Below are 10,371 nucleotides of genomic sequence, written 5' to 3' on the forward strand. Positions count from 1 at the left end.
TCCCTGCACATCGTCAACATCCTTCACGCGCCCTTGCACGTCCACCAGCGCCCAGCGCGCGTGCCTGCCGCTAGATTCACTCGCCAGTGCCCTGCACCGCTGCCCATGCACGCGCCCGCCCAGCGCCAGCCTTCCCCTGCACATGCCAACACCCCCCTTGCGTGCCTTGCCACTCACTCCATCCCACTTAAGGGAAAGATTTTCTTCTTATTTCCTTTGTTTATTTTGTGGGATTTGTTGTCGTTTATTTCTTTTTGAATTATCAATTTTAAATTCACTTTTATGCAAGTTTAGCACTTTTTAGGAATTTATCAATTCGTTTTTCCTTTTAATTTTGTTAATTTTCTTTAAAGGCCATGGGCCTTAGCCTTATAAATAGGCTTGTACCCTCCATTGTTTGAAACATCTTAGAACCTTTGAATTTAATAAAAGTCGAGAATTGTTTCTCATCCTTGCCGTGTACAAACCCTCCCCCCAAAAAATATTGTTTTCTTTGTGTGGCTGAACTTAGGAATCTTTATTTTTACCCTCGGAGCATGCTTGTTTGACTGGTCATCATACTCATGTAGTGTTTCCGGCCTCGAGCATAGTGAGTATTATGTCTGCTCAAGGTAACCAACTGCAAAGGTAATCTCTCTAACTCTTATCCTTTCGAGTTGAACTATCTCTATGATTGGATTCAAGTTGCTTGTGGCTCGAGTAGCTCAATACACTTGGCTCTTCTAAGGTGTATCCAAATCATGATGTATTAAAATGAGCTTAACAAAGGCACAAGAGTGGTGGTTGATGCGTTCGCAAATTGTGCATTATTATTAAAATATTTTGATGAGACTTTTAACATTATTGAACGGATATCGCCAAGTGATGATGAAGAATATGTCCACTGCTATAAAATCGATCACTAAAGGAAATATCAGTAATGTAATTTGGTATATATCTTATTCGTATTGTGAAAGTGCTCACCACTATGATCATTGCCCAGGAATTCGAACGTCCGTGTTTTGTTTGGGAAATCCGCAAGGGAATATAAACAACTCTTAATCAAACACGTATAACTATGGATTGAGGCAACACCCCAATTTCGAAATCAAAGTATATAACCACTTTTCAGGACCATCCAATGCTTTATTATGGTCATTGGGATTCCATGGACCCTATGCTCCTCATCTTACTTCATAACTTGTTTGTTGCTGTTTAATCTACTCTTTATTGTTAAGTGTGCCTAATCACGAGAAATAACGAGTCTTGATTACCTTGTTGAGGAAAATTTTGTGTAAACTATTTTCGTCTTATTTTTGCGAAATTTTTACATATTTTCTTATGCTTTTTTTTGTTGATTTTAAATATAATTTTTGTTTCTTCATTTGAATTTTGCAGGATCGAGCTTTTGGTTACTTCAAATTTGCGTCAGGTGCAATTTAAGGAAAAAAAAAAGATTTTCGAGATTTCAATCAAAGATTTTGGTGGGCTTATTTTGGGTTATGTTTAAATGGGCTTTGAGATATTTGAAAACATAAAGGCCCCATTGTTAAAACCGTAGGGTGTTTTAAATGAAAAACATAAAGAAAAGCCCTAGTCTTCTCCCTCGTTTGCGTTTTTCATCTCTCAAAATCCCCCAACTCGTTTTCAAATCTATCTCATCAAATCTTCCAGAATCTAAAAAATCTCTTACACCCCTCGCATTTTCAACTAAGTTGGGTTAGGGTTGACGAAGATTTTCGTTCTTTTTTTTAGCAAAGTTTCAAGATTCCATGGAAGACTCCTCCTCCTTCATGCCATGTGACAAAGGGAAGGGAAAGAGGAAGGTGATGCTACCACCACCTACTCCTCCTCCAGGTTTGATTTCTCTTGAACCCCCTCTTATCTCCAATGAAAGGATAGTTTTTTATTCTACGGTGCAAAGAAAGAAACTAGAGGAAGCTTTTGAGAATGTACCCTAGAAAGAACCTATCAATAAGTATTGAAAGTTCTGAAAAAAATGACTTTAGAAACTCATGTTGCTAGGGTTAATGAAGGAGGCCATAATGAAAATAAATTAGAAGAGTTTAGCAAGATCTACCTTAGAAAAAATCAATATGTGGGTGATAAAGGTTTTCATTTAGAAAAAAAAATTGCTACGATTAATGAAATAAGTGATATTAAAAATAAGAAAAAGGAGATGAGGATTAAGGAGAATGAGAATACTTGTGTCAAGATAGAGGACTAAATGAAAAATGGCAAAAATTTATGGACAATTCAATAAAATTGAGTGGAGAAATTCAAATAGCATAAGATGATATGACCAATTGCCATAAGTTGGATTTCCCTCAAAACAACCCCGTATCCGAACTTTAGAGTTGTCTATCCCTCCCCACCTTCCAATACTATTGCTATGTACGTAGAAGACCAATAACAGGTTAGTGGTGATTCGGAGCACAACACAAAGCCATTGGAGCATTCCAATTCGGCCACAGTCGATATTCACTACGAAATTGTGCTTGGTGCAATTTTGGAAAGCACTCCACCGACCACTCTACAAGATATTTCGTCTCCAAATTTTCCATATCTTATTTTGACTAAAAAGGCTTTAGTATTTTATGATTTATAACAGGAAAATACGACATAAAAAATCGCCGAAATTTGGTTGGCCTTGAATGAAGAATTGGGAAAGATCCATTAGAGGATGATGGAAACAGTAGGGAAGCTCAAGATATATTGAATTTTGATGGAGAAGACGACAATCTTGGAGATTTACCTTTAAATGTCAATGGAGAAGAATGTGAGGAAGAAGAAGGAAACGACGTTATCTTTCAATTTGATGTGCCAATATGTACTTCAGTGCATGAGTCACAACAAGATAAGGAGGAGACCCCTGTTCAAGTACAAGAAGGAGCATCCGACCCTGTGGACGTCCCAAATGAGACAACAGAGGAATCATCTTCCTCTTCTTCGAAAGGTATGACCCCTTTTTTTAGTATGAATGTTTCTGACCCAAATTTCATTGTTGCTGCAGAAAACTTAGAGGAAGAAGTTTGTTTGGCCGAAGTGGTGAAGAAAGCAAATAAAAAGAAAACTCCAGCCCAAATTGCGCCTGGCGCAATTTCGGGACTGCGCACTCGAGCCGTTGTAGTGCGTTTGTCGCCAAAAAAGAAGCTAAGGATGGTCTATAAAAAAAGCCAAGAGGCCTAGGGCGCTTGGAGAGGCAGAAGAGCATCTTGAAGAGCCTAATAAAAAGGAGCCCGCTAATACTCAGCTACAACCATCAAAAGCCAAAAGGGTGAGGTTGGAAGTGAAAAAGCCCGACTTCACGACCCATGGTATCTTGGTTGAAAAGAGTTTTGATGATGAGTAAGAGCTCCTGCCAGAATATGTCAAGCGAAAGATTGTAGAGAATGGTTAGGAGACGTTGTTTGCACCACCTACGTGTGTATAAGAAACCTTTGTGAAAGAATTTTTTGCTTCCATCCACCCAAACCAACGAGATACTGTGTAAGTAAGATGTAAAGTGGTAAGCTTTTCTCCTTCAGTTAATAACACTTACTATGGGTTGTCAGCTGTGTTTGATGCAGTAGATAATGAAGTATTGGTGCATCCGACGGACGAACAATCAGAGGAGGCACGTAAGCTCATCTGTAGGCCACACGTGGTCAGTCTCTACAACGGGGAAGCTTTCCTTAAAATCCCTGGCTATCAATGAGCAAGGCACGATCTGGACGTATATGGTGAAGAATCGATTAATCCCCACTTCTCATGATGCATCCATCAATCGCAGTACGGTGATGATGGTCTACATTTTGATGAAGGGCATTGAATTCAACATTAGTGAACTCATAAGGGGAACAAGACTCGGTTGGGCGCCGAGAAAATGGTAGGTCCACTTATTTTTCCTGCGCTTATAACATAATTACGTTTGAAAGAAGGTGTGAAGTCGATGTTGAAGATATGGTGATGCCCAAGAAGCCGACCACATCCATAAGGATAGTTTGGGGATACTCAATCGTTCGTGAGAAAGATTCTCCCACTGCCGATGTGGATCCCGAGACCCGAGATCTGGTTACTAGAGAACAATACGACGAGTTGAGGCACAAATATGATCTGCTCTTGGCGACTCAACACGCCACGTGTGAGTTTCTCAAGGAGCTTTATGGAGATGGTGCACCTTCTCTTCCCGATGAGCTCAAGGCCAACTTGCCTTCTTCTTCACGGCCTACCGGCGACGATTCTTCAGACGATGATTAGGAGAGTATATCTATCTCTTTGCTTTGACACTGGATGTTTTGGATCTTGATCTTGTTTGTTTGTTTGCTTTTTGTGCTTTTAGTTTGATAGATTGTTTAGGTTAGTTTTGGTTTTAGGATAGTTTTATTGGGATGTTGTGCGGTTAATAAGGAATATTAGTTGTGCTTCTGCATATTGTTTTAAGTTCAAACTTTGCATGCTATCTTGTTTTAGCTACAAGTTTGTCCTTAGCCTTTTCAGTGAAATCTTTTCTAAAATGAACTTCTTAAGACGAATATGATTCATTTACTTAGAATCTTTGGATTGTTGCTCATTCGTCTTTCTTGCATGTTGATTGTAACGCCTGCGTTCCCTGATTAATTTATTATAAGATTTAGATTGTGACCTTGGACTTCTCCCATTTGGATAAATTAAATTTTTGGATTTTCTACTTTCCGCGTTATAATTTTGGGTAAATTAGAACTTAAAGTTTAATTTATTTATACTAAAATGAACTAAGTTTTCAAAATTTGATAGAGACTTTTATTTAAATCTTAATTCAAAGTTTTGGAAATTTAATTTTCTCTTCTAGATTGTATTCTTGGTTTTCAAATTAAGTTAATCTCTTAAATAAATTTTCAAAACCTTTTTAAAATGAGTTTTTCTTTTGGGTTAGGAAAATGACCTTTATTTTTAGAGCCAATAAACAAATTATTTTTTAATTTTATTTTGGGTTATTTTATTTGGTAAAAAGAAAAAGAAAACAAAAGGAAAACAAAAAGAAAACAAAAAAAAGGTAAGCCCTAGTCCACTTCTTACTCTTTCTCCCTCCTCTCTTTCTTGTAGGAGGCGCCCAACACCACTTCCACCCTCTATTTTCCGGTGGCTCCCAACCCACTCGTGACAACCTCGGACCTTCGGCGGCAGCACAAAATGTTATTGGAGCGAGCATAAGCAACGTTGCATTCTAGCGGCGTCGATAGCGGCGTCGATAGCGGTGCAACCCGAGAACCAGCGACGTTTTCTTCAAATTCTACCGTGCGGTGGCCGTTTTCTGCGATAGCGACATGTTCTCCAGGAAGTTGCGAGCAGATCCGAAAAGTTTTGCTTCAAATGTGAGAATCCGTAGAGGCACAGTGGTCAGACCTGCAACGAACGATGAGTCACGGCGTTCCTCCTTCCTCCACAGCAGCGTAGTAGAGGCGGTGGCTCCTTCATGTTTCTACACCAGATCTGGCATTTTGGTGACGTTCTCTAGCTATTACAACCTCGAACAGCTCTGTTCCAGGTTTCGTGATGCTTTTTGACCTTCCAGCGGCGTCGGCGCTTACCCTCATCCATTTTAAGTCGATTTGCCTGATATGTTCGAGGTCGTCTGGATAAATTAAATTTTTAGATTTTCTAGTTTCCAAGATATAATTTTGGGTAAATTATAACTTTATTTAATTAGACTAAAATGAACAAAGTCTTCAAAATTTGAAGGACAGTTTTATTTAAATCTTCATTCAAAGTCTTGAAAATTTAATTTTTGGTTATAGATTGTATTCTTGGTTTTAAAATTAAGTTAATCTCTTAAATAAATTTTCCAAACTTTTTTAAAATGGATTTTTGTTTTTGGAACAGATTAGGAAAAACACATTTATTTTTAGAGTCATAAACAAATTATTTTGTAATTTTATTTTTGGTTATTTTATTTCGTAAAAAGAAAAAAGAAAACAAAAGGAAAATAAAAAGAAAACAAAAAAAGGAAAGCCCTAGTCCACTTCTTAATCTTTCTCCCTCTCTTGTAGTAGCCTCTCTTGTAGTAGCCGCCCAACAATACTTCCACAGGTTTACTGGCGGCTCCCAACCCACTCCCAACGACCTTGGACCTTCGGCAGGAGCACGAAATGTGAAGAGCGCGAGCATTACCAATGTGTTATTCCAATGGCACCAATAAGCGGTGCAACCGAGAACCAGCGACGTTTTCTTCCAATTCTGGCCTGCGGTGGCTGTTTTCTACGATAGTGACCTGTTCTCCAGTAAGTTGCGAGCAAATCCAACAAGTTTTGCTTCAAATGTGACATACCCGTAGAGGCACAGCGGCCGGACCTGCGACCAATGACGATTCACAGCGTTCCTCCTCCCTCCACAACGTAACAGAGGTGGTGGATCTTTTATGTTTCTGCAACAGATCTGGCATTTTGGCAACATTCCCCAACTATGACGACTTCGAACAGCTCTGTTCCACGAAGCCGAGTGGTTTTCATGACATTTTCTGGCCTTTCAGCGATGTTCGACGCTTTCCCATATACATTCTAAGCCGATTTGTGATACCCACCCCCTTCATCATTGATTCGGCTTTGAGCCACCTCTTTTTAGACTCAAACTAGCGTTACCCATCGCTTTTCGACATTGGACTAGTAAGCCTAAGGCCATTTGAACTCGAATTTGGGAGCATGAACCTCATCAGCGTCAACCCACTCTTAACCCAAGTGGTTTTAGTGTGAGTTAGTAGGTAACGACTCACCTAAAATTAGTTTCGATTCGAATAAGGTGTTTTTTTGTTGGTTTCTAACAAAGTTTGGTTGTTTTTGGATTTAGAAACCCTTCGGTGAACTTAGTTGCGCGTTAGGACTTTATTTGAAAGTAGTTTCTTACTTGAGGGGATTGGTTGTTGTATGCTGGTATGAACTAGTTATTTGCTTGTGTGCCTATGTGTGATATTTGCATAATTGCTTTTGTTGTTATCATTTAGTAAACGCCATCGCTGATATAATTGTTGACATATCCTATAAATACACGTGGTTGTGTGAATAAATTGTAAACACGTAATCCTGGATGGCTATGTTGGATTTGTTGTTATATTTTTATTGGGTTGCGTGATGAAAATTGTGCTAGTTGTTCTCGTACTATAATTTTTTATTTTGGAAGCATACTGAATATTTGTGAGAAACTTGTTGTGTTGAGGTATGCTGGGTATTGTTGAATATATATTGATTAAGTTGTTAGTTGTGCCTTTTTTGTGAACTATACATAGTTGTTGTTGGATTATGTTGTCCTATTTTAAGTTAATTGGTATGTACGTATGTTTTATGTATATCGCATACTAGAATGTTATGAGATGATTGATGCATGGGTCATGGCTTAGTAGCACGTAGATTGTGGTGAGAGCATAAGCTCTGTTATGAATTGAATGGGTGAATATCAGCCCTAGGGGGCTGATACGTCACTAGTTGAGTATCCAGGCTCCGGGTACAAAGGTCGGAGTGGACGCGCCAATTTTGGATAAAGATGACTGTCGATGCCTTAGCTATGCATGGTGACGGTTGTGCCTCTTTTTTCTCTCCAGATTTTGTAGGTAATGGGATTGCTCTCGGGAATGGTGATGGCAGAGAGGAGACTTGATCAAAAAGACCATTAGCTACATTGCTTGCATTTAATTTCATTTAGTTATGATAGTTTCAGTTATTACATCTTCTAGTTGAGATGGTAGTAGTTGGTTCTGTTTAGTTTTCTTGTTTAAAGGATGTTTTAAGTGTAACGCCCCGCGTTCCTTAGCTTGTTTGTTTTAAGACTTAATTTGGGTGCTTTGATTTTTTCCTTAAGCTGATATTTAATTTCTTGTATTTTCTAATTTTTGAGTTCTAATTTTGGGTAAAATTAGAATTTAGTTTAATTTCGTTGGATTAAGATAAATTTCGTTTTCAAACATTGGACGAGATTTTTAATTAAATCTTAAACCTAAGGTTTTTTTTGGAAATTTAAACCTGTGGCTATCTTTATCGTTGGATTAAGATAAATTACGTTTTCAACCTATGGGTCTTCTTCTCTGGTGAAGTAGTAGCGGTAACCGACTACAGCTCCCTAGATAGCAGCAACGTCGATCCACGAAGGCCGATCTCTGGCAGCTCTTCCTCAATGATGTCGTGTTATGAGATCAACGGTATCTCTAGTGGCACCAACTTAGTTGGCGTCAACCTGTGGTGGCAGTTCTCCAGCGTTGGCAAAGCACGGCGGCACAGCCCATAGCAGCAGTGGCGGTAGTTGGTCTGTGGCGGTGCGACTTCACAGTTTTATTAGACAATCCAAACACACTTGGCCCTCCTCCAGTGTTCCTCTGACAGTACACGGGCGAGCATATCCGACATGTTCGAGCAACTCGGGTGTGGTCTACGTGAACCAACACCTGTGGCAACCAACCAATAGAATTCGCAGCCCGAACAGTAGCGTGATGCCATTATTTCTTGGTTACAAACGAACCAACACTGATGATTATCTCTTCCGACGTCTATTGGTATTGACCCACCCTTGTTCGAAGCTGGTTTTGTGTTACCCACACCGATTTGAAGCTCGATCTACGTTACCAACGCTCGTTCGAGTTAGATATATGTTACCCACACTTAAACGAAGTCAGTTGTGTGGTAACAGACCCTTTGAACCCCCTTAGAATTGATTTTGAAGACTAGAACATATTTGTAACTTGCTGTTTTTATGTTTTTAATGCTTTTGTGTTAGATCGACGCAAGAATTAGAGGCGTGGTTGTGTGTAAGTTGCACCAAGGGGCAGGTGCATGCGTTATTGAGTGTGATTGGAATACTTTCGTGCTGAATTTTATTATGTTCATGTAGCTCATGTATTTATAAATCGTTAGGCGTGGTTTGTGGACTACTAGTGGGTATTGTTGGATTGCATGTCGCTGTTATTTTTTATATACATTATGAAAATGTATTGCTTTGGATTGTTGGATATGCCTGGAAAGTTTTTGATTTATATGGTTGGAAGTGATTAATCTTTGACGTTTGAAAGCATGTTTGAGATGAAATGCATGTGTTAGTTTTATATTATTTAGTTTTATGTTGCTTAATTGGAAGCTGTTGGGTTATTTCTTTTGCTCTGTACGATGAAAGACATGCTGGAAAATTGTGTTGAGATTATAAATGTGAATGACTTGTAGACGTCTTGGAGGGATTAGTTGGAGTTGTCTGAAGTGGTGGAACGAACTAGTTGTTTTTTATTCTGTGATTTGTCTGAAGTGAAAATGCAGATCAGTCGTTCGGATATTCGGAGTCCTTACTGTGGGTGACTTGGGAATTATGTGATAGAATCCTAGCAAACGACTATGATTCGAATGTGTGGTATGTCGTGTAATGAAAAGTGGATAGACAAGTTTCATAGCCTCGTGCGCATTAGGTGAGGCGGTTATGTCATTACTGAGTGTCCAGGCTCCGGATGCAAAAGGTCGGGGGTCGATAGGCCAGTCTTGGTAAAGATGAGTGTCTAGGCACTCGGTATAAAAGGTCGGGGGTCGGCACGATAAGTCTATTTGATGAGTAGTATTCGGTCTTAACGTGGTGGCGATCAAGAACCAATATGCCCAGTAGACGTTGAGGCCTTAGGTACAAAAGGTCAAGGGTCGATGTATTGTTCGAGGCCTCGGGTATAAAGGTCAAAAGGGCTGATATGATTCGAAGAGTTAGACTTGGAGGACTAACATGGTGTGATGTATTAGAAGTAGCTTGGAGGAGGTAGAGATCAGCGGGTCGTGTGGTCAAAGTTACGTGAGTCTTGACACCTTGTATGCTTGTGTATGTGTATTGATAACCGTTATGACCTACCGTTGCATGATTACTAGCTATCGTATTTTGATGGTAGTTGTGATTACGAGCATGCTGTTTGTGTATAGTTAGAAAGAGCTACTTATATAGTATTTTATACACTTTGGGTTACTTTGATTACATGTGTGGGTTAATGAGTGTTGTGATTTATTGATGCATGGATGCTAGTTTAATATTTTGCAACGAATGTTGTGTGTTGACTGTGTTGTTTGTGTGTAGTTAGAGAGGACTACTTAAGAAGTATTTTGTATACTCATCCCCCTCTGTAATTATTGTTTCAAGTGAGGATACGGGTTACGATCATGGTCATGGTGCGGAGGAGACTCGAGAAGAAAGATCATGTCTAGTTTCTATTTAGCTTCATTGGGTTTAGGATAGGTCGATATGAGTTTATTTGTTTCAGTTATGTACTCTGGTAGGACACTGGCTGTGCAAAGTTCAGGATGTCAACAAAAGCTTTAGCTTGTCTTGTTATTGAGTTTGGTTTCTCTTTAAAGATTAGACCGTTGGACCCTTTAAAAGTACGTTAAGCTTGTCTATTTTAAAATTTGTTAACTTTAGAAGTTGGAGCTTGGA

The 10,371-nt window shown here is 39.2% G+C and overlaps 1 long non-coding RNA gene across 4 annotated transcripts; it reads left to right on the plus strand.

Annotated features, from left to right (window-relative positions):
• Positions 1-1,569: 1,569 nt before the first annotated feature.
• On the plus strand, positions 1,570-8,848 carry LOC148213141 (uncharacterized). 4 transcript variants are annotated; one of them, XR_015789593.1, is made up of 4 exons: positions 1,570-1,836; positions 2,591-3,468; positions 3,534-5,567; positions 5,991-8,848. It is a non-coding gene; the product is annotated as an uncharacterized LOC148213141 (long non-coding RNA). The 4 variants fall into 4 exon arrangements; XR_015789592.1 differs by having other exon boundaries at positions 3,549-5,567; XR_015789591.1 differs by having other exon boundaries at positions 2,571-5,567.
• The last annotated feature ends 1,523 nt before the right edge of the window (positions 8,849-10,371 follow it).

This window comes from Momordica charantia (assembly GCF_013281855.1).
Source record: "Momordica charantia cultivar OHB3-1 chromosome 1 unlocalized genomic scaffold, Mcharantia_2.0 BLBB01000001.1, whole genome shotgun sequence".
NCBI lineage: Eukaryota > Viridiplantae > Streptophyta > Magnoliopsida > Cucurbitales > Cucurbitaceae > Momordica > Momordica charantia.